Raw genomic sequence first — 23116 nt, 5'->3', positions numbered from 1 at the left:
GTCGTACTGGCTTGGGTTCATTTAGGCCCGTGGCACTGAGGGAAGGCAGGCAGGTGGGTATGAGAATTCATAGATCATATACAGGGCACCTGTGAGCAAGGATGAGGTTGAAAGTGAGGATGTTGACCTAAGCACCAAGAGGCAGGGAGGGGGCCTCCTTTCAGGGGGTCTGTAGAGCTGGCTGGAATTTGCTGAGCTCTGGATACATGACTTTAAGAGAAAATGAACTTAAAAGTGGAGCTCCACACCTTTATTAGGGTTCCCCTGACTCCAAGATGCAGGAGAGAACCAGGGCCAGCCTCAGGGCATTACCCGTGCAGGCCCCCAGGGCTCTAGGCTCAGAAGGACACCGTGTGGAGGGCTTCATACTCTGCGGTCACCAGCTGGAAATTTTGAGAATTTTTTCTTTGAGTTTGTTTAAGTGAAGTCTGATGGGGCCCTGGCACCTCAGCTCACGTGCAGCCCCACTCCCACCAGCCTGGGATGAGGTCTCAGCCTCTCACTCCCCAGGGGGGCCCTGCCATCCTCTCTTCTACCCCCATAAGGATGTCAGGGTCCAGTCACTTCCCATGAGGATCTGTACTCATGCCTGAAAATCCTCATGCCTGTTTTTGTCATTGTAAACAGCAAATAAAAACCTACACAACAGGTGGAGAGACAATAGGAGGTAAAAAAACCAGCTTTTTTTTTCTTGCTTCTGAACCAGAGAACCCTACATTTTCATTGTGCACTGAGCCCTGCTTATGTAGCTGGTTCTGGAGAAAACTAACAACTGTTTATCCTCTGGGGCCCATATAGCAACCCTATGAAGAGGCAAATCCCAGGCAGGTCTGTCTTAGCTGCCTGGGGCTACCATAACAGAATACTGGAGCCTGGGTGGCTTAAACCACAGATATTTATGCTCTGGTTTTGGAGGCTGGAAGCCTAAGATCAAGGTGCCAGAAGGGTTGGGTTCTCCCGAGACCTCTCTCCTTGGCTTGCAGATGTCTGTCTTCTAGTTATATCCTCATGTGGCCCTTGCTCTGTGTGCACATCCCTGCTGTCTCTTCCTCTTCCTATAGGGGCACCAGTCCTATTGGATTAGGATCCCACCCTTATGACCTCGTTTAACCTTAATTACATCCTTAACGTCCCTATCTCCAAATGCAGTCACACTGGGTGGGTAGGGTTTTGACATATGACTCTGGGGGCAGGGGCAATTCAATCCATAATGGTGTCCTTTAACACCCCAGTTACCAGGAGCTGCATAGGCATAGAGAATGGGTTTCTGCTGCCCTCTTGGGGGTACAAAGAGTAACATTTAGGACTAGCATATGTAATCGACTCTTCCAAGCAGTTGTGCAGTGAGAAGTGACCAGAACAAGGCAGATTTGTAAGATGACTGTTGAGGGGAGCAGGTTGTTCATACTGTTTGAGGTTTCTTTTTTCTTTTTTTTTTTAAGACTTTATTTATTTATTCGTGAGAGACACAGAGAGAAGCAGAGACACAGGCAGAGGGAGAAACAGGCTCCATGCATGGAGCCTGATGTGGGACTTGATCCCAGGTCTCCAGGATTACGCTCTGGGCCGAAGGGAGATGCCAAACTGCTGAGCTACCCAGGGATCCCGTGTTTGAGGTTTCTAAGGCACCTCCAGGGAGAGATATCCAGAAGGCTGTTGGAATTGGAGAGAGTCTAAAGCTGGAAGTGCCGGTTTGGGAATCACCAGTTGTACATAAATGTTGATGTCCTGCCAATGAATGAGGTCAACCATGATGGGAGGACAAGTCTTGGGATGGGGTGGGTGCCTCAAGGATAGAGGGGAAGACCTGCTGCTACTGATGAGCATTAACAGATATTCTGTAACGTCACCTCAGACAATGAGGCAAGGGAGGCACATGGTCTTCCAGTCTTCTCCATATCCAAGCGCTGAGTTTAAAGCACTCAGTGAAGGTTTTTGCCAACCCTGAAGAAATAGCCACGTAGCTAAATATCCTCGCATTTGTGGCTGGCAAAGAGAGAGACAAGCCAGGAAACGATGCTCGGCCTTCCAAAGGGCTCTGCATGGCTCTCATTCCCTGGGCCATTTGCCAGGGGCCAATCACTTATAGATGGATGGGACAACTTCCTGGCAGCCCCAACCCAGATACCAGGTGAGCTGTTTACCTCTATGGGAAATCTGTAAGGTCCTATAAGAGATCCTGAAATGACTGCCTCAAGTATTATGGTCAAACTGATCTCTCTTCCTGGAATGTCTTGTTTTTCCATAACTGTCTTTTTTTTAAAATATATTTTATTTACTTATTCATGACAGACACAGAAAGAGAGGCAGAGACACAGGGAGAGGGAGGAGAAGCAGGCTCCAGGCAAGGAGCCCCATGTGGGACTCCCTGGGATCAGGCCCTGAGCCGAAGGTATATGCTCAACTGCTGAGCCACCCAGGCATCCCACTATTTGTCTTAATCATCACTCAGTTCACATTTCTTCTAAGAAGCCCTCCCAGATGGGCACCTGGGTGGTATGGTGGTTTAGCTTCTGCCTTTGCCTCAGGTCATGATCCTGAATCCTGGGATCGAGTCCCACATCAGGCTCCCCTTGGGGAGCCTGCTTCTCCCTCTATGTCTTTGCCTCTCTCTCTGTGTCTCTCATGAATAAATAAATAAAATCTTAAAAATAAAAAAAAGAAGCCCTCCTAGAGCCTTCTTTACTCCCAGTTGGATAGAATTTGTTACTTTTATCTTTATTATACTAATAATTACCATAAAATGCAATTCCAGAGCTAATCATACCCATCAGCCACTCTCATTATCCTGAGAATTCCAGCAGGGCAGGGACCTGATGTATTTACATAACCTTGGCATTTGTTCAAGGAATTGAGTGTGCAAAGCACAGGTAGGATTTAAAACAAAATACATAACCTTGGCATTTGTTCAAGGAATTGAGTGTGCAAAGCACAGGTAGGATTTAAAACAAAATAACTCTTTTTTTTTTTTTTTACTATACCTTAAAATTTGAGTATTGTAGTGGATTGAATAGTGTCCTCTCAAATTTATGTTTACCTGGAGCCTCAGAATGTGACCTTCTTTGGACCTATCTAAAGATATAATGAGTTGAGATGAAGTCTTACTGTTTTAGGGTGGGCTCTAACCCCAGGGACTGGCATCCTTATAGAGGAAGAGGATACACAGAGACACAACACGAAGCAGAAGGCCAGGTGAAGATGGAGGCATAGATTGGAGTGATGTAGGCACAAGAGTAAGAACACCAAGGACTGCTGGCAGCCACCAGAAGCTTGAAGAGATGCATGAACTGGAATCTCCATCAGAGCCTGCAGAAGAACTCAACCCTGCTGGTGCTGGAGTCTCACACTTCAAGCCTCCTGAATGGTGAGAAAGTGTGGTACTTTGTCAGGCAGCCAGAGGAAACTAATATAGGTGTCCAAAGCTTAGTAGTTCTTTTGGTGTCAAGGAACAGATCGAGGCAGGAATGAGGTGTCATTGAAGGGAGGGAAACGGTCAATAGGAGGTTTACCAAGAGAAGAGAACATGTGCTGCTATGAACTGAATGTTTGTGCCCTCCCACCCCAAAATTCATGTGGGAGCCCTAATCCTCAATGTGATAGCATTTGGAGGTGGGGTCTTTGGGAGGTGATTAGGTTTAGATGAGGTCCATGAGGATGGGGACCTCATGATGGGCTTAATGTCCTTATAAGGAGAGAAAGAGACCCCATGAGGACATAGCACAAAGACGGCCATCTGCAAACCAGGAAGAGAGATCTCACCAGAACCCAACCATGCTGGCACCTTGATCTCAGACTTCCAGCCTCCAGAACTGTGAGAAATAAATGTTTGTTGTTTCAGCTGCCCAGTCCATGGTATTTTGTTATACTAGCCTGAGCAGAGTGAGACAGGGCCTTCAGCGGGTGGTTTGAGTGTAGCACCAAGGCCACGAGCAGGCAGGGTGAGTCTTGAGCAAGCCACATGGGTGTCATCCAAAAGGCCCGCCTGCAGGATGAGGGCATCTCAGCCCCGAGATGAGTCAGCGAAAGGAACAGTAGGGCACAGCCTCAAGGGGAAGAGCCGGGAAGGGCAGGTGCTATGCAAGCACCAAAGCAGAAGCCAGGGCTGGAGCTAGAGGCACAAAGGAATGGAGATAGCTGAGACTGAAAGAATGTGAGTGGGTCAGGATCCCAGGACAGCTGGTGGTACAGAGTCAGGGTGCACTTAAGAACCTGGGCCTGCAGGGACGCATCTGGATTCTAGAACTGGCCATTCACCAGAGGGGGTGGGGTGGAGTAGGGTGGGGTGTTTCTCAGTACCACCTGCTCTCGGCCACATGTGGGCATGGGAAGCACTGAAGCAGGGGAAGTGAGCAGATGAGGAAAGGGAGTATTGGGGAGGTCCTTATGACCAACGAGGAGGACAACTGATCAGTAGACTTTTGGTGAGCTCGCTCTATCTATTATCTATCTATCTATCTATCTATCTATCTATCTATCTATCATCTTTAAGTACCATACACCCTTGTTTCTGGCTCAGCAGGATGCCCAGGATAAACATTTCCAGGTTGGACATGAAATTCTTCTTTGCTTGTGGCCCCACCAGCCCCTGCAGTATATGAGGGGGAGCCAGGAGCTTTGAGCTACAGCTCAGAACAACATGAGGCCCCTTGAGAAAGAAGCCAGACACATTATCTTTGCACAGGTGTCCTGTGTTTTCTGATGCCCTGTCAGGCTGGAGACTCATCAACCAATGGCTCCCAGCGTGAGACAAGTTTTGCCAGCTGAGGTCTGGTATCCTGAATGCCTACCTGCATTGGCCTTTATCAGCTCATAGACACGCAGGTGTCTCTAACTGAGCAAGCAAAGGTAGCCAATTCTGAGTCTCCCATGCAAGGTCCAACAAACAGGCAAATGACAGGGACCACCTGCCCACTGGAATTGGCTGCAAGCAAGATGCACAGCCTTTACAAATAGATCCTGTCTCTGGCACACTGGTTAGCCCAAACTGTGAACTGGGGGATCCACAGAATGCATGCTGGCTAGCGGCCATCTGACGGCCATAGATGCCATATTAGGATGCCCTGGTACAACTTCAAAGGAAGAAAAACCCTACCAATGTATTTATTACTTTCTGCAAAGATGTGTCTGGATACTCTGTGATCCTGGCACAAAGGTTCCCTTTGGTGGTCCAAGCAGAGAGTCTCTAATAATTCACTGCGGATTACTGTGGAAATAAGATCCAAGATGAATTATAAATCAAAAGGCTGAGGGGACTGTCCCCAGGATTCCCATTACAAGGCTAGGGCATCTGAAATCATTACCAGAGATGTCAGGAAACTCAGCATTTCGATTACATGCATAGGTCTAATAGGAAAGAGACTAACTCTTTGTGAATTCACAAGTGGAATTAGGGACATGCTATTTAGACCAACCTAGTGCCTAACATAGAACCTTGAACCCAGTATGTGGTCAGTGAATAAGTTGTCAATGACTAAGCGAATGGTTCAAAATGGAGAGCATCTACCTGCATCTCTTTTCAGAAGTAGAGGGGCTTGGCTGAGCAGAGACGGATGGAGCAGCCCTTGGACCTTGCCTCACACTGTCAGCCTACATTTCATCCACCCAGAGCCACAATGATCCACTTCCAGACTGGTGAAACCTAGTAGCACCTCACTTCATCTACACTCTCATCTCTTGCTTTCTACCTCCAAAGCATCTATGACTTCTCAGAATTGTGGAAACCACGATAAATGTTCTTCACAATGACAGGCAATTCTGTAGCTCCTACGAATAGCCTCATTAGAAGTCCTGACAGGACTGACCCCCAGTGGCTAGGGACACATTCTTGTGTTTGCTTTCCCTACTTTCAGATCTTCTTCATCCTCCACTCCTGCTTGCCAGGATCATTTCTCACAATAAACTTCCAAGCCCATGTCTCAGGCTCTGATGTCCGTATTCCAGAATAAAACAAGAGGCATCCTTTTCTCCCTCAGCACTAAGGGGCTGGCTCACTCCTTTCTTCTTCTTCTTCTTCTTCTTCTTCTTCTTCTTCTTCTTCTTCTTCTTTTTCTTCTTCTTCTTCTTCTTCTTCTTCTTCTTCTTCTTCTTCTTCTTCTACTTCTTCTTCTCCTCCTCCTCCTCCTCTTCTTTTTCTTCTTCTTCTTTCTTCTTCTTCTTCTTCTTCTTCTTCTCTTTCTTCTTCTTCTTCTTCTCCTCCTCCTCCTCCTCCTCCTTCTCTTCTTTTTTCTTCTTCTTCTTCTTCTTCTTCTTCTTCTTCTTCTTCTTCTTCTTCTTCTTCTTCTTCTTCTCCTCCTCCTCCTCCTCCTCCTCCTCCTCCTCTTCCTCCTCCTCTTCTTCTTCTTCTTTTTCTTCTTCTTCTTCTTCTTCTTTTTCTTCTTCTTCTTCTTTCTTCTTCTTCTTCTTCTTCTTCTTCTTCTTCTTCTTCTTCTTTTTCTTCTTCTTCTTCTTCTTCTTCTTTTTCTTCTTCTTCTTCTTCTTCTTTTTCTTTCTTCTTCTTCTCTTCTTCTTCTTCTTTCTTCTTTCTTCTTCTTCTTCTTCTTTCTTCTTCTTCTTCTTCTTCTTCTTCTTCTTCTTTCTTCTTCTTCTTTTTCTTCTTTTTCTTCTTCTTTTTTTTTTCTTCTTCTTCTTCTTCTTCTTCTTCTTCTTCTTCTTCTTCTCCTCCTCCTCCTCCTCCTCCTCCTCCTCCTCTTCCTCCTCCTCTTCTTCTCTCTTCTTTTTCTTCTTTTTTCTTCTTCTTCTTTCTTCTTTTTTTTCTTCTTCTTCTTCTTTTTCTTCTTCTTTTTCTTCTTCTTCTTCTTCTTCTTTTTCTTCTTCTTCTTCTTCTTTTTCTTTTTTCTTCTTCTTCTTCTTCTTCTTCTTCTTCTTCTTCCTTCTTCTTCTTCTTTCTTCTTCTTCTTCTTCTTCTTCTTCTTCTTCTTCTTCTTCTTCTTCTTTCTTCTTCTTCTTCTTCTTCTTCTTCTTCTTCTTCTTCTTCTTCTTCTTCCTTCTTCTTCTTCTTCTTCTTCTTCTTCTTCTTCTTCTTCTTCTTCTTCTTCTTCTTCTTCTTCTTCTCCTCTTTACTTCTTGATGCCCCATTGTCCCAAGAGGCCACAGATAAGTTCAAAATTAGGATATTCATTTTTCATTCATGCATTCATCCAATACATGTGTGTGAGGTACCGACTCACTGTTGGGTCTGGGTGATAATAAATACAGAGAAGTCTAGAATACAAGCTTTCCTATCAAAAAGCTTATCATTTACTTAGGAGAAAACAACACACCAAAGGAAACCTGTTTAAAATTATTCTGTTCTAAAGCATCTTAAGATGTTCATTGGGAAAAGAACATGTTAAACCCAACACTAAGATTATCTGAAGAAGGTGGTTGCGATTAGTGTAATCCGTGGACATTCTTCAGTAGTCAGGAGGACAGGGTTCTGTTTATATTTTGTCAGATGCCTCTATCAGCAATGTAGAGAAGGAACTGGGAAGGTCAAGAACTCAAGGAGGGAAGCGGGGTAGGGACAGAAGTGGTCCTGGTGACAAAAGAAGGTCTAGAAGCAAGTCAGGATGGAGAGAAGTGACACACACAAGGCATGATAAAGAAATAAGATTGTCAGAACTTAGTGGCCTTTTGGAATTGTACACTGGCAAAGAGGAAGGCTTCAATACCATTGAATGACATGGCATCTGGTGACATGCAATCCTCAGCCCTGTTGAGTCAATACACAATTGATGACTAACAGCAGATGACCAAAGCTGGTGAGAGTAATGTTGCAGATGGCAAAATCAAAATTCATGGCAACCTCTTGGGTTACCTCCCTCTTCTGGAACTTTGTACTATCACTTTACTATCACTCAATAGACTTTGCTTTGCTAAATAAAAAAAAATCAAAATTCAAAATTACCATAATAGATGTGAATTCTCAGCTGAAGGTAAGAGGATTACATGTAACAGAGACAAATGGTCTCTTTTTACAGTCAGACTCTGAAAGAGTCTGGATCCCACATTAGTTAGCTTGTATTTGTCAGGTTCCTACCTATACCTTAGGCACTCCTTACACCTCATGCCACTTAATCCTCAAAACGACCTGTGAAACAGGCATTGTTTGTTATCCCTATTTTAAAGTTGGGGTAGCTAAAGGTTATAGAAATTAAGTAAATAGTTCAAGGTCTTAGAGCCAGGGAGGCAGAAACTCAGAATTGAGAGCCCAGGTGTTCTGATGCCAACTCCAGAGCCTCTTTCTTCACCAGAATCCCCTCTTGGCTTCACATCATAGAGGAGGGAAAAGAAACAGGCACCATGAAAAAAAATGGTACGATGCTATAACCAAGTGTTGTAAATAAGATTACTGCTTGTGGTTATCCTAAGCTGCACCTTAAATCACCCTGCAAGCTTCAGTGGGTCATCCAGGGACGGACAGGACTACTAAACATTCTCCTCATGGATGATTTTGTTGTTCTTTCTCTCTCTCTGGTCTTTATTTTATTTATTTTTGGCTGGGAAGATAAGTTTTTGAAAACACAAGTAAGTGGTGTAGTAGTCTGCTTGGGCTGCCATAACAAAATACCACAGGCTGGGTGGCTTAAACAACAGGCCCTTATTGTCTCATGATGCTGGAGGCTGGAAGTCTGGGATCATGGTGTCTGTGGGGTTGATTTCTCCTAACGTTTCTCTTTTTGGCTTGGAGATGGCTGGGTTCACCCATCTTTACATGGTCTTCCCTCTGTGTATGTCTGTGTCCTCATCTCTTCTTCTTTTTTAATATTTTATGTATTTATTCATGAAAGATACAGAGAGAGAGGCAGAGACATAGGCAAAGGGAGAAGCAGGCTCCCCAAAGGAGCCCGATGGGAGACTGGATCCCAGGACTCTGGGATCATGGCCTGAACCAACGGCAGGCGCTCAACCACTGAGTCACCCAGGCATCCCCCTAATCTCTTCTTCTTATAAGGACACCAGTCATATTGGATTAGGGCCCATCCTAGTGACTTTATTTAAAGACTGTATCTCCGAATAGAATTCCATTCTGAGGTCCTGGGATTTAGGGCTTCAACATAGGAAATCTTTAGGGAAACACAATTTAACCTCTAACAAGTGTTCAGTGAGGCCCTTTAATGGAAATGAACTGGAGGATATTGGGGTGGACAGTAGAGGTGGGCATTGATTTCCAAGCCTTAGTCATAATTTTAGATAGAAGAGGCCCCACAGACTCAGGAGAACCTAAAATGTAGACAGCATGAGTCTCATGGGGCTAGGTTCCAACTTCGGAGCTCCAGCTACCAAGTGCTTCTTCAAATTGCTGCTGCTTGTGGGTCATGCGCACTTAGGATCTGACAATTCTGCTTAGAAATTTTAAAGTTTTTTTTGTGGGGAATCTTCTCCACAGTCCAATGAGGCTTGTTGGTCCATTCTTGCAGTTAGTGGGAGGAGTGGCCTTCGAAGACTTAGTCATTGAATATAGTTATAGAAAAAATAAAAACCAAATCCAAAGCCAGTTTTCAAAGCACACATGGAAAATGAAGTCCCTTTTAGAGAAAAGTGACTTGCCCAATGATATGCAGGTTTTTCCTAGTGTATCATTTCAGCTATGTCGGCATCTAAGCTAAAGTCTTCATTGATATACAATATGATAAAGCCCCTAATCTGTAATGACACAGCACAAGAATAAGGAGTGTAAATACCACTCTTCTAGGGCTCAGAGTTGATCTTACCCTGGCAGTTTTCATCCTCTTTGAAAAGTAAAGGGAAAAAAACCCTAACTTGCTGGATTTCACTTCACCCATGACCCTTCTATATAAACGTGGTGACTACCCATCACAAAACAAAAGTTCCTTTCTAGAATCTCATCCCATCTGAGCTAGCAAATTGACCATTTATGTATTTTTAAAAACAAATACATGGCTTGAACTTTATTAAGAACAGACATGAGATAACTTCAGCACTTATTGCAGAAATATCCTCTGCCTATGTAATAATCAGGTCCAGAATGATTAATAAGAGGGGAAACTTTCACTGATTCAGCACTTACTGACCACGAGGCATTGTGCTGGACACTCTACCACATACAGACTATTTGATACACACCCAGATCTTTTAATTTTTATAGCATTCCTCAGAGATAGATGTCATGGAGAAACTTATGGTTTTTGATCTACAGGCCAGCTACTCACATCAATGTGAAAATTCCATGTATAGGGGCACCTGGGTGGCTCAGTTGGTCAAGCATCCAACTCTTGATTTCAGCTCAGGTCATGATCCCAGAATCATGAGATTGAGCCCAGCATCATACTTTTCACTGAGCATGGAGTCTGCTTAAGATTCTCTCTCCCTCTCCCTCTGCCCCCAGCCCTGCTGCTCATGTGCTCTCTCCCTAAATAAATAAATACAATATTTTAAAAAATTATATGTATGTGGTGGAACCGGCATTTTTTTGTGTGTGTTCCACTACCTTAAATAGCATGCTTTCTCTCTGCCTCACCCAAGACTGGGCTCATGGTTGGACATTGGAGAGATTACTTCTGTGGCTTTACAAAGACTATCCAGGGGCAGGCCACTGTATCAGAGCTGAGGTCTGTTCCTGCCAGGTGTGGGCAATCTCTTTCTCAATCTGATAACATCGTTCCAACCTCCAAGCTCCCTTTGCTGCGTCCCCCAGTGGGACCTCTTATCCTTGTCCTTCTGACCCACAAAGGTACATTGCAGCTCTCGGAAGGAACCAGACAAGCAAGTGGCAACATCCGGCATGAAAGTTACCTTGGTGAGCACCTGGATACCCCTCTGTACTTCACAGTTAAAAATGGAGTCCTGGACAGAAGAACCTTCTTGCCCTAGCTCAAGACAGAGGTATAGATGGGCTATCTGTTGAGCTGGATGGAAGAAGAGAGAAAGCTACTATCAATGGGTGTCTAACCCAGTACCAGACTGTGGACTGGGTATTTTCATGTATCTAATCCCATGTGATGCTCTGAGATCATTGTTCATATGTTCAGTTTTAATGAGAATGTGTTCTGTATTGTAGAATATATATATTAAATTGTATTATAATTATATAAAAATTATGTGTTATATGTAATACATAATATATGTATACATTGTATATATATGTTGTATATATCATATATAATGTACACACATTATCTACACACAATGTATATAGTATACATCATGTAGATATACTATATAACATATATGATGCATAATATATACATCATATTTGTTATACCTGATGTATACAAATGTTATATTTGTTATAATAATGTATACATTATTATATGTATGTATATAACTGTTTCCTGTAAATTATGGTTTGACATCTTAAGAAACCTTTCTAGCTGGGAAGAAACTGCTCCTCCTGGATCTAGGCAATTCTTAGAAGTAGGAAAGGCTCAGCTGGGAGCATACCTTTGATACCCAATCTGGAGTCACCTCTCCTCTACCTGGCCCCAGAAGCAATCTTTCTCTGCATTCCTCATCCTAGGGCCAAGTACGAGGCAAATAGAGACCACCTCTGTAGCCTAAAGTCCACCAAAATTATTCAAACTAGCCAATCCTAAATTATTTACCCTGCCCTGCCTTGCCTGTCTCACGGAAACCGCAATAAAGGCCATCCTCTAAAGTTCCCATGATTCTAGTCTTGCGCCTCCTGACCACAGTGGTGTCTCCCCTCGAGGCCTTGTGTGGGCTCCACACCTCTTGTCTCAGGGACCTGTTGCATACACTAAACTTTGTTTTCCTGATCTTCTCCTCTGCCTCCTCTTGTGGCATCACCTGACTGACCATTTTGTAAAAAAAATACAAAATACGTTCACATGTCCAGCTTTGCAGGCGAAGCTTGTAGAGATTGAGTGGCTCGCTCAAGATGACACTGCCAGTAATGGCAGATCCAGCCTGAGCCCCCTGCTATCTGCTTTCTGCCCTACACCCAGTACACGGTCCACCCCTCTCGCTCTAGCAAGAAGCTACTCCTGGAGCCACACGAGTCTAACTCCATCCGTCTAGTCTGCCCCCAGCCATAGTCACATGAGGTCCTAAGCCGAAATCAGCAAGGACAGCAAGTGTGTTTCTCTATCTTTCCAGACAATTTGTTCCACAAATGTTTGTTTTCAAACAGCTCAGTATCAGTCCCCCAGGGTTTCCACGCAGCTCTCTGGTGGAGTGGTGTGAGCTTCTCCCTGTTGGACGATTTTCTCAAATCCATCTTTCTTCGCTTGTTGAGCTTGTCATAAAGTATTTTAAGGAGGTTGGAAATCATTCTCACTAATAGGCATGTAAGGAATCTGGGCCACACTTGCCAGGAATCTAGGCACTTACTGGGTTTCCTCTTTTCCAAACATGAGGCTGGCTGCCCCCGTGTCAAATCTCTCACATTGCTGTTCCTCAAAAATCAGGCTTATGGTGCAGTAAGATGCTTTGAGCTGAAAATGTCCTTAATGAACATTTACTTCTCATTTTCAGATTAGGAAATGAAGGCTGAGAAAGGTGATATGAAATGTTCCAGGTCATTTAGACGGTGGGTGGCAGAAGCAGGTCTAGTATGCATATTTCTTGAAACCCAAGTCACATCTCTATCAGACCATACTGCTATCCAGGACACCAGAATTCTCATCCATCTAATCCATCCATTTACCACCCATGAAAATCATCATTGACAATAATGCAAGAAGCATTTCCACCTAAACAGAGAGAGTTTTTCCAATTAAAAACCTTGACACTAAGAGTTACTTTGAAATATTAATTAGTTCCCCAGAGCACCTTGAATTATTAGGTTGGATATCCCTAGTATTGCAAAAGAGATCTATGAAATCATACCAGTGATAATCATCAGTCACAATATGATATTATGTGAATTCACAGCCTTTCTACAATAGGGAAAAATTTTAATGACAACTTTAAATATACTATAATAAAAAAAAAACACTGTCTACATGTCATGTTTACAATCTCAGTTTCAAAAACTAGCAGCTTTGTGTGAAGTACAAAAGATTACTTAAAAGTAGAAAAATTAAGTTTTTCATAGATTCTAAGAATTGGATGGGCCCTTTGACACATTAGAAAAGAAGGAGTATTGAATTTAGAATCCAAAGTACTGGGGCACCTGGGTGACTCAGTGGTTGAACGTCTGCCTATGGTTCAGGTCATGATCCCGGGGTCCTGGGATCGAGTCCCACATGGGGCTCCCTGTGGGGAGCCTGCTTCTCCCTCTGCCTCTCTCTGCCTCTGTCTCTATGTTTCTCTTGAATAAATAAATAAAATCTTAAAAAAAAAAAAAAGGACTTCAAGGTCCTGCCCATCACTCAACTTGCTACTCTCAGACAAGGGAATTCATTCTGAGTCTCTTCCTTTTCATCTAAAAATAGAAATAATGACATCTACCACAAGAGGTTGCTGCCACTACTAAAGAAAAGAATAAGCTTTATTTATTTTTTTTAATAAGCTTTAATTGAGCATTTACTATGGGCAATGCACTGGGTTACGTGTTTTATGCCGATACTATTTGAGAAAAATATGTGGGAAGAAAACCCCACATATATTGCAGAGCCCTGTTCAAATTCAAACTGTTGGTATTCCCATACACCCTCCACTCCAGCCATGCTCCCTTTCTTCACTGATTATCAGGTTTGTGGGCACGCATAATCATCATGGAACATGGAACAAGGGTTTACATTTCACAAAGCACTGTTAGGCACTTTATCATTTTCACGTTTGTTACTTTCTGGCAACCTGAACACACAGCTTTTTACCTTCGTCCGCAGTGTCTCCCAGTACTGTTCACCCTAGACCTGTAATCATTTGGTGCTTTGAAAAGAGATCCCAGAACATTGATTCCCCTCTTTCCAAACCACCACTAACCTTGTTGGCTCTCTCACTGTCTTCAGTAGGCAGATCAATCCTGGTAACTTGCCCTCTCCTCCCTTTGCTCCCCGCTCTGGCTATACTCCAAACACTGTCATACTGGGACTCAGAGCTGCTTTCACACGCCCCAAGCCTCTGAGGGAGTTTACCTACCTCTCCAGACATCAATGTTAAACCCAATGCAACTGCTTCTACCTCCTGCCTTGTGGTACCTCTTGGACTGCACAGTAGTGCTAAAAAAGTGTGCAGGCTTGGCCCATTCTTTTGCTATTTGAATATACCTGCAGTTGAACTGCTTTGAGTGGGTTGGTGGGCTGGGGAAAAAAAAATCCCTTAACTGTCATTCAAAACCTTCCTCAAGCCCCTTAATGCCCAAGTTTGCTTTATCCCTTACTCTTTGAAGTAAAGTGGTACCTACTTTACCAAGACGATGAGAGCCACTTAGCATGAACTCTATATCCTCTGTCCCTCATATCTCTCTGCATCCACATTTTTTCCTCTAGGACCAGTGGGGGAAGCATCCGGGTCCCTTCTCAAGGTAACCCACAGCCTCTGCATTCTATGCCACCCCTGCTAGCTCCCCACAGGAAGCCTGTAGGGGGAGATGCCTGTGATTTCTTCAAGGACTCATGCACAGCTGGGGTGCCCAGTGGGAGGTAAGGCAGGATGTGTTAAGGAATTATCTCCTAACTAAGGAGATTGCCCCAAATTTAAATATTTGAAGATAGATCTTCTTTCCTTAAGATTTCTAGACCCTCCATTAATAAAGTTATTTTTTGAATGTGTTTCAGCTTGTCTGCATCCAGTGGTAAAGATTTAACAACTGGTCCTCCAGGGGAACAACGAAAATCCCACTCTGTAGCATTTGCCAATTTCTGAGGTGTAAATACTCTCACTGTGGTCGATTTCAGGCTACCAAGGTGACATCACTAAATATGGAGTTGGGAAAAGATGCATACAGTTGGAGCCAACTCCAGCACTCCACGGTCTACATCCACCTGTAACTGTAGTACCCAGACAAGAAAACAACACTGAGGATGGTTAGGAAAAAACCTCACCTTATGACCAGCTGTGTAATAACAGGAAAGCATTATCAACGAATGCTAAAATCATTGATTGAAAAAAATTGTTAGTATCCGCACAATAGCAAAGTGTCTCCCATAGACCATTTCTTAATTAGAAAAGGAATAAAGATACCTTTACAGTAGAAAAATACCTTAACCAAGTGACCATATTTAATGTTACCAAATAAAGGGAAAAAAATGATACAAAATATCCCCTGATGTGATGCACCGAGCAGGATTTATGAAGGATTTTCCCCAAGAATACTTAACCTATATCTAATCATGGGGAAACCATCAGACACACTCAAATTGAGTAACATTATAGCAATTAACTGATCTATGTTCTTCAAAAATATCGATGTCTTAAAAAACAATGAAAGGCTAGGAACCATTATAGATAAACGAAGACTAAAGGGACATGATATAACTAAATGCCTAATACTGGATCAGATCCTGAATCAGGGTAAAAAAAAATGCTATAAAGGACATTACTGGAGCAACTGAAGAAAGTTAATTATGGAACTATATGTTTGTAATTGTATTGTACCAAACTTAAACTTCCTGAATTTAACAACTGTAAGGGGTGATATAAGAGAATTTCCTTGTTCTTGGAAGTACATACTAAAGTATTTAGGGGTGAAGCTTGCAATTTACTCTCAAATGGTTCTGCAACAATAAAAATAGTAATAACAACATGGAGGGGGGATTCGGCGGGGTGTGGAGGATGTAGCAAAGTGCTAACAATCGATGGACCAGGTAGAAGGGTATATGAGTGCTTATTATACAATGTTGGCAATTTCTCTGTAGGTTTAAAATGTTTTCAAAATAAAAAATGGAAAAGAAAAAAGACAAATACTGAGGGTTTGTGGAGTTGTCGAAACCACATTGGGCTCCACAGGACTATCACCTCCCTAATTTTCCATATAATACCTCTATTAGTTTGACTGCAATCACTTTTGGTGAGCAGCCACATCATTCAAGCTGCCAACCTCAAACCCTTAACCTTGCTTTAGAATTGCTATCAAGTGCATCTTCCCTCTGCTGTGCATTAGATTCTAAAGTCTGGGCTAACTCCTTGGATCTAAGCTCATTTTGGATTCTGATTCTGCATTCCTTTGAATTGAATGCAGATCTCTGTGAACCACAAAGAACATAAACATGTTATCTGGGATTGAACTACATTCAATAAAATTTATTGAGCACAATGTGCAAACCAGTGGATCGGGTACAAAGAAATCGGCAATAACTAAATAAGATGTGATCATTGATTGTAGGCATCTGGAAGGTAAGAACTAGGCCTTACACTTCCGTGGCCACCCATAGCACCCCATGGTAGTGAACAGGTGGTAGATACTTAATAACTATATGTTTTGGCCTCACATATGTAAGCAGACAAAGGGCTTAGAGAGAGTTCCCTTAAGAGATGATATAATGAATAATCAAGTATATGAAAAACTTTATGAGATCATTAGTTATCAAAGAGATATAAAATAAATGAAATCTCTCTAAAAATAATGGCACAGTGCTACATCATGCTGGCAAGAGTACGGTGAAAACTAGTATGTTTATACATCGCTGATGACAGTGTAAAATGCTTTTGGAAAGCAATTTGGCAAGATGTATCAAGAGCCATAAAAATGTTCACATCCTTTGTTCAATAATCTCACCCCCGGGAATTTACCCTAAGGAAATAATCCAAAAAAAAGGGAAACACTATATAGCACAGAAACCCAGTGCCCTTTTATTTGCAGAAGTGAAAAATGGAGAAATCATGAATGAAAAATTCAAGAATAATTAAATCATGGGTACATCAATTAGATGGACTGTGATGAAGCCCTGTAAATGATAGCGATGAGGTCTATCACGCAACGGTGTGGGAAACGCATATGCTAATATTAAGCAAACATGTATACACACACAGGAGTGAAAGAAAACTGGGATTGTAGGGGCACCTGGGTGGCCCACTCAGTTGAGCATCAAACTCTTGATTTCAGCTCAAGTTAAGATCTCAGGATCCTGAGATCGAGAACTGCATATGGCTCTGCACTTGGCATGAAGTCTTGAGTCTTGCTTGGGTCTCTCTCTCTTCCTCTGCCCCTCCCCCACCCCTGCACACATCGTTTGTGCGCTCTCTCTCTCTCAAAACAAAAAAAAAAAAAAAAGAAAAAGAAAGCTGAGACTGTTGAAAATAATTGATTTTTTTTAGAGCAGAGGAATTATGAGTAACTTTTACTCTATTTCCTGATGGTATTGCTTTGTTTGAGCCATACAAAGAATTTAAAATAATCAAGAAAGGGATGAAGGAGGAAAAGACTGTGTTATGAGCTAAATTGTGTCCTCCCCTGGCAAAAAAATTTTGTATACTGAAGTCCCACCCCTCATTACCTTAGCATGTTAACAATATTTGGAGATAAGTTCTTTAAGGAGGTGATTACATTAAAATGAAGTCATTTGGGTGGACCCTAATCCAATATGACTGGTGTTCTCATAGGAAGAGGAAACGACATCAGGCACATGCCACACAGAGAGGCAGCATCTGTACATGGAGGAGGACGGCCTCGGAAGAAATCAGCCATGCCAGCACCTTGATTTTGGACTTCTAGTCTCTAAAACTATGAGAAAAATTCAATTGCTATTGTGTAAGCTACCCAGTCTGCGATATTCTGTTATAGTAGCCCCAGCAGACTAACACAGACTATGATCATCAACCTAGCCAGGCAGGGCTAACCCCACTACATCCAAGGATCTGACGACTGGATGTGCCGGAGTGATCCCTCTTGCCACCTTCATCCCAGTAAGTGGGATGTCCAGTTCACAGACAATGGCTCTGAAACTTGCTACAAGTCAGAAGTACCCAAGTAACTTGAGGATTATAGCCTGGAGATTCTGATTCAGGAATGGGTGGGCCGTGGCATTCTGCATGTCCAGTAACAACCCTGCCCCATTCCTCTTTTAGCCACAGAGTCCCGTGAGAGCTGGGGATGATGGAAGCTCATTATCCCCTGAGTGCTTTCTTTTCTTCTCTATTCTCTCTCAACCTCTTCTGTCTCTCCCAGGAAACAGGTCTCAGGTGGCCAGAATGTCCTATGGAAGTTCATGTGTAAGCTGATTTAAAAATCCGAAAGGCAAGCAAGGCCACTTCTGAGTATGCACCCAACAAATTGAAAGCAGGGATTCACACAGGTATTTACACACCCATGTTCATAGCAACGTTATTCACAACAGCCAAAAGGTGGAAGCAACCCAAGTAGTTGAACCAAACCACTGATGGATCAATGAACAAACAAAATGTGGTCTATACCTATAAAGGAATATTACTCAACCCTAAAAGGAAGGCAATCCTGTTACATGCTGCAACATAGAAGAGCCTTGAAGACATTAATTATGCTAAGTGCAATAATAAGCCAGTCACAAAAGGAAGAATATTGTATGTTCCCCCTTACATGAGGTACCCGGAGGAGTCAAATTCATAAACACAGGAAATGGAATGGTGTTTGCCGGGGGTGGGAAGGGAAGCAGGAAAGAATGGGAAATCAGTGTTTAAAAAAATACAGTGTTAGGGCACTTGGGTGGCTCAGTGGTTGAGTATCTGCCTTTGGCTCAGGTCGTGATCCCGGGATCTGGGATCGAGTCCCACATCGGGCTCCCTGATGGAGCCTGCTTCTCCCTCTGCCTGTGTCTCTCCCTCTCTCTGTGTCTCTCATGGATAAATAAATAAAATCTTAAAAAATACGAATACAAAGTTTCAGTTTGGGAGGATGAAACGCGCTGTGGATGGGGATGACGGCACAATGTGAATGCCCTTACCACCACTTCACTATACATTTAAAAAATGGTTAAAAAGGTAAGTTTCATGACTATTTTACTACAATGAAAAAAATTCTAAGGGAGAACTAAAGAGAGGAGCTGGGGTGGAGTGGAGACAGGAAGATGGACTAAGCTGGGGCTGGGGCTGGGGACCCCCTGGGGTGAGGGTGGGACCTGGGGGAAGAGTCTGGCTGGGTCCCCACAAGCACTCCGGGCAAGCGTTACTCAGACTGCCCAGTCCCACCCAAGGCCGCATGATAAATGGGCCCACTGAGAGCCACTCTGGGCAGCCCTGCTCCGCTTTCACAACTGGAGTTTCAGGACCTGGCCTGGGGCCCGGGGGCTGGAATCTTCTTTCCCTTCCCCCACCGTCGCAGCCATCAAATGTAAGGTGGAGGGGCCTGGAACTGGCCCTGCTCTTTGGGGACATCAGGACTGCCAGCCAGCCTTTCAGCCACCGGGAGGGAGAACGCATCCTGTAGGGCTCATGTGTTTGGGGTTTGTGCGTCTGGAGCTTGAAGGCTCTTCAAACTGCCCATTCCTCTGGGGTTTGGTGGGTAACGTTCCCAAGTCCCTCTCCAAGGAAGAAAAACAAACAGCTGAGAGCTCGCGGTTCCAGCTGTGGGACATTTTCCAAGACACAGAGGGAAAAAAAAAAAAAATCCCGGCCCCAAATGCCTCATTAAATGGAAAGCAATGGGCTGCAGAAAGGAATGGGAACTTCTCCATAACCTCCGGTTTTATCAAGGAAATTTAAAAATCAATCCCTGCCTTCATAATGTGCAATGTGGTACTACAGCCCTGTCCGTAGATGTTTGTATAATATGTACTGTGGAGGCCAACATCATAAAAAGCCACATGGCCAGGCTGTGGGAATCAGTGCACATGGGTGGAATGGAGAATTAGCTCAGAACTAGCCTTCTTGGGTGCCTCGGTTTCTCTATCTCCTTGCCCCGAGGCCATGAGGCAGACAGGACAGGGAGCCTTCGGATGACTTAGTTTCAAGCCTGTTTTGATCCCGTGGGAGCAGAGCCCTCCCTGCACGGCCCAGAACTCTGGTTTCAAGCTGACCCGCATTCCCTTGGTGGGAGCCAGGTGGAAACCAATCCAGGGGCAGTGGGGGCTCCTGGCATGAGCTCTTGACTAGGAAACCAGAAGCTGAGCCCCGGCTGAGTCACTAGCCACCAGTGCCAATTACATTTAATGAACAGGTTTAATGCACCTGGGAGGACTATCCGGCTCTTTGAGCCTCAGTCTTCTCACCCGTAAATGGGGCTCACTGTATCTGGCTCACAGCATCACAGGAAAATCAGGTGACATAATGAATGTGCAATACAACACTGCATGGTGGCGGCGCCAGTGGGTGGGAGCCAGTGGGTTGGCAGCTGCCACCTGTGGGAAGGTGGGGGCCTTGGACACTGCACACCTGGGGAATCAGGCCCTGGGGCCACACGATAACTCAGAGCGGGAGGAAGGCAAAAAGGGTGCAGATTAGCTATAGTATATGATTCACCCCCAGCTGACCTTCCGCCTCGACCGCATCCCATTAAAAGAGCTTCTCCCCGTGGAAACTGCTGTGCTCACAGTGAGTGGAGCCAGATGGGAAAAGCCCCTGCCTGACAGACAGTGCTCCGGGTGTGCGGCCTGCCCTGCAGGTGGCCTGGACGAGGACAGGGCGGTGGACACGGGTGTGGCTCCTGAGGAGGAGCTGGGGGCTGCAGAGGGGCGGGATGCCACAGACGCTGCCCCAGCCACAGGAAGGAAGCTGCTGGAAGTCCTAGGGCTGGAGTGAGCTGGTGCCACGCAGGAAGGAGAGCCCAATGCCTCTGGGCTGGGCTGGGGAGCATGCTTTGATATGCAAACTAACCAGTGACCCAGGCTCTAAACCTCTAAGTGGGTCCCAAGCAGAGAGCCTGGAAGGCACAGTATGTGCAGCACACTGGTGTTCCCACTCCTCTGGCAAGACTTGGGCCAAGAGCAGCGTCGCCCCCTGGCTGCCTCTGAGATGAATCCTTGCAGCAGGGGGAGGCCCAATGCCCCCAAGGAGGGAAGAGCTTAGCACATTGCCACTGCCAACAGGAGGCCACCACCCCCCCCCCCGCCCCCATCTGAGGCAGTGACACCAAACACATTCATCGCTATTATGCCTGGGCCATGTCTAGGCTTTGACAAGAGCCAAACTTCAGGGGTACCAGAAACACAGATGCCTACCCAGAACTTGGTCCAGCCTCCCTCCCATCTCCTGTGCAGTCCTGTACCACAGTGGGCCTCACACCCATGCTCAGGGACACCAGGCACGACTGCATCTCCAAAGTTCCAACCCTCCCACCCCTGACACCTGCAAATAGCTCCTGCTTTGCTGCCCTCTGGCTAGCAATGTGATTTGCCCTCAGCAGGATGATCCAGTGCCCTGGAAGACAGCCAGGCCTGCAGAACAGCAAATTCCACAGTGCCAGGTCCCTGGAGCATGGCCCAGAAGAAGGGGGTCACAGGCTCTGGGAGTGCACATTCTTTTAGTCCCAAGGGCTCCTCACCTTTTGGAATGGGATGTGGCTGGCTGACAGCCTGAGTGGGGACCTCTAAAGTATGAGGAGAGGACAGGGGCTCCAGTCCATTTGCCTGGGTCTCAAGGCAGCACTAATCTCTTCCATTATCGGGAACCTCAATGCTGATTTTTCCCCCTCAAATACATGTGCACAGATACCATCTATGCACACATTCCATCAATTTCATTGAGGTTTGTTATAAAAAGCCTGTTTAAGGGCTCAGCTCTATGAGAAAAACATAGGTTAGCATGGACTAAGCCACTTATTATGTACTTCCCATCAGGAATTACCATAAGATTATCTTGCACTGGAGTTCTTCTCCAAGAGGAATGGTGGCGCTTGAATGCACTGTCTCATTCAAGAGCCACCATATTCCTCAGAGGATGGCATTAAGACCCCCACTTCACAGATAAGCAAACTGCAACTCAAAGAGCTTAAGTAATTTGCCCAAAGTCATAGAGTGAAAATGCAACAGTATGAGCTTGGAACCCCCCAAGGCTGTGTAATTCCAAAATCTAGGCTAGTGTGGATGACACAAAGGTATTCAAATATGGTCCCTGCGCTCATGGAGGTCATAGTTTCTTGGGGAGTCCAACACAGAAACCACCGGCCTTTGTATAAGACCAAGATGAAAAATGTGCTAAATGCACACAAAAGGGAAATGCTGCAGGGTCAGGTGCCAGGGGTACTTTCTAAGACCTAGAATTTTCACAGCTGATGGGACTTCAAAAGTCCAGTTCAGAAATTGTCAACCGGCAGTCCCTGTATAAACCTCTAAAGAGCCCCAAAGTAGAAATGGGTTTTGTCAGAGGCCAAAAACTCGTGACCACTGGTGTGTCAAATAATCAGGTCCTAAGGCTCTCAAGAGGCAAGACCTCCTCCTGGATCACATAGCCTGGGATCACATAGCCAGTGGCAGTGCCTGAACCAAGAGCCGAAGGCCGGGCCACTAGTGTGGGGACCTGTCCTCCCCATAGCCACTGACCTTCCCGTGGCCATAAGGTAACGCGGGAGATGAAGTCCCATCCAGAATGTGAGCACAGCCTGCCGAATGCCCAGAAGACTGCATTAGTTTGTAGGAGCTGGGGACCAAGAGAGCCGGATCCTTCCTCTTTCCCATGAGAATTGGACATATTTTTAATTTTCGTGTATATTCTGTTTTGACATCTTAAAAAACTTTCATGGCAGGGGACAGACTGCCTCTTCCAGGGTTAGGCAATTCTCCGAGATCACCAAGGACCCCACCAGGAGAGTGCTTTTGATATGCAAACTAACCAATCCAGAGCCACACCACTCCTTGTTGGGGGGGGGGGGGTGCTGGAGCACCCCAGGAGGCAATTTTCCTCCATCCTAAGCATCAGCAGGTCCAGGTCCAGGCACCTGGAGAACACCCAGATAGCCCAAAGCCCACCAGAATTATTCAAACCAGCCAGTCCTGAGCTGTTCATCTTTTGTTACCTGCAGAAACCCCAGTGGCGGCCATGGCCTAACTCCTTCTCTGGCTCCTGTCTTCCAAATCCTGACCCCCTGCTGCTTCTCCGAGTGGCCCTGCACTGTGTCTCTAAGACTGGTGAGTACAGTAAACTTTATTTCCTGAGCTTTTCTTCTGCCTCCTCTGTGCTGACTGACCACATCATGAAAGAATACAAAACAGGATGGTTCCTTGAGATTCTGCAGGAGGAGGGGAAGCCCTAAATGCTTTCTTCTTTCAAAGCTTTCACCAGGAGGAAACGTGTACTTCCCCAGTGAAAGTACTTTCAAGTGCCCTTTCATTCCCTGGTGGACTGGACTGAATATTTCCCCCCACCCCAAATTCATGTCCACCTAGAACCTGTTGGTGTGGCCTTTGGAAAGAGGGCCTCTGCA

At 44.8% G+C, this 23116-nt stretch overlaps 1 protein-coding gene across 3 annotated transcripts in view; it reads right to left on the bottom strand.

Annotated features, from left to right (window-relative positions):
* SCARA5 (scavenger receptor class A member 5) overlaps window positions 1-23116 on the bottom strand; it is a 123565-nt gene that overhangs the window by 54508 nt on the left and 45941 nt on the right. The window lies entirely within an intron of this gene.

Source organism: Canis aureus, chromosome 24, assembly GCF_053574225.1.
Source record: "Canis aureus isolate CA01 chromosome 24, VMU_Caureus_v.1.0, whole genome shotgun sequence".
Classification (NCBI taxonomy): domain Eukaryota; kingdom Metazoa; phylum Chordata; class Mammalia; order Carnivora; family Canidae; genus Canis; species Canis aureus.
This window is presented reverse-complemented; position numbering and strand designations above follow the sequence as displayed.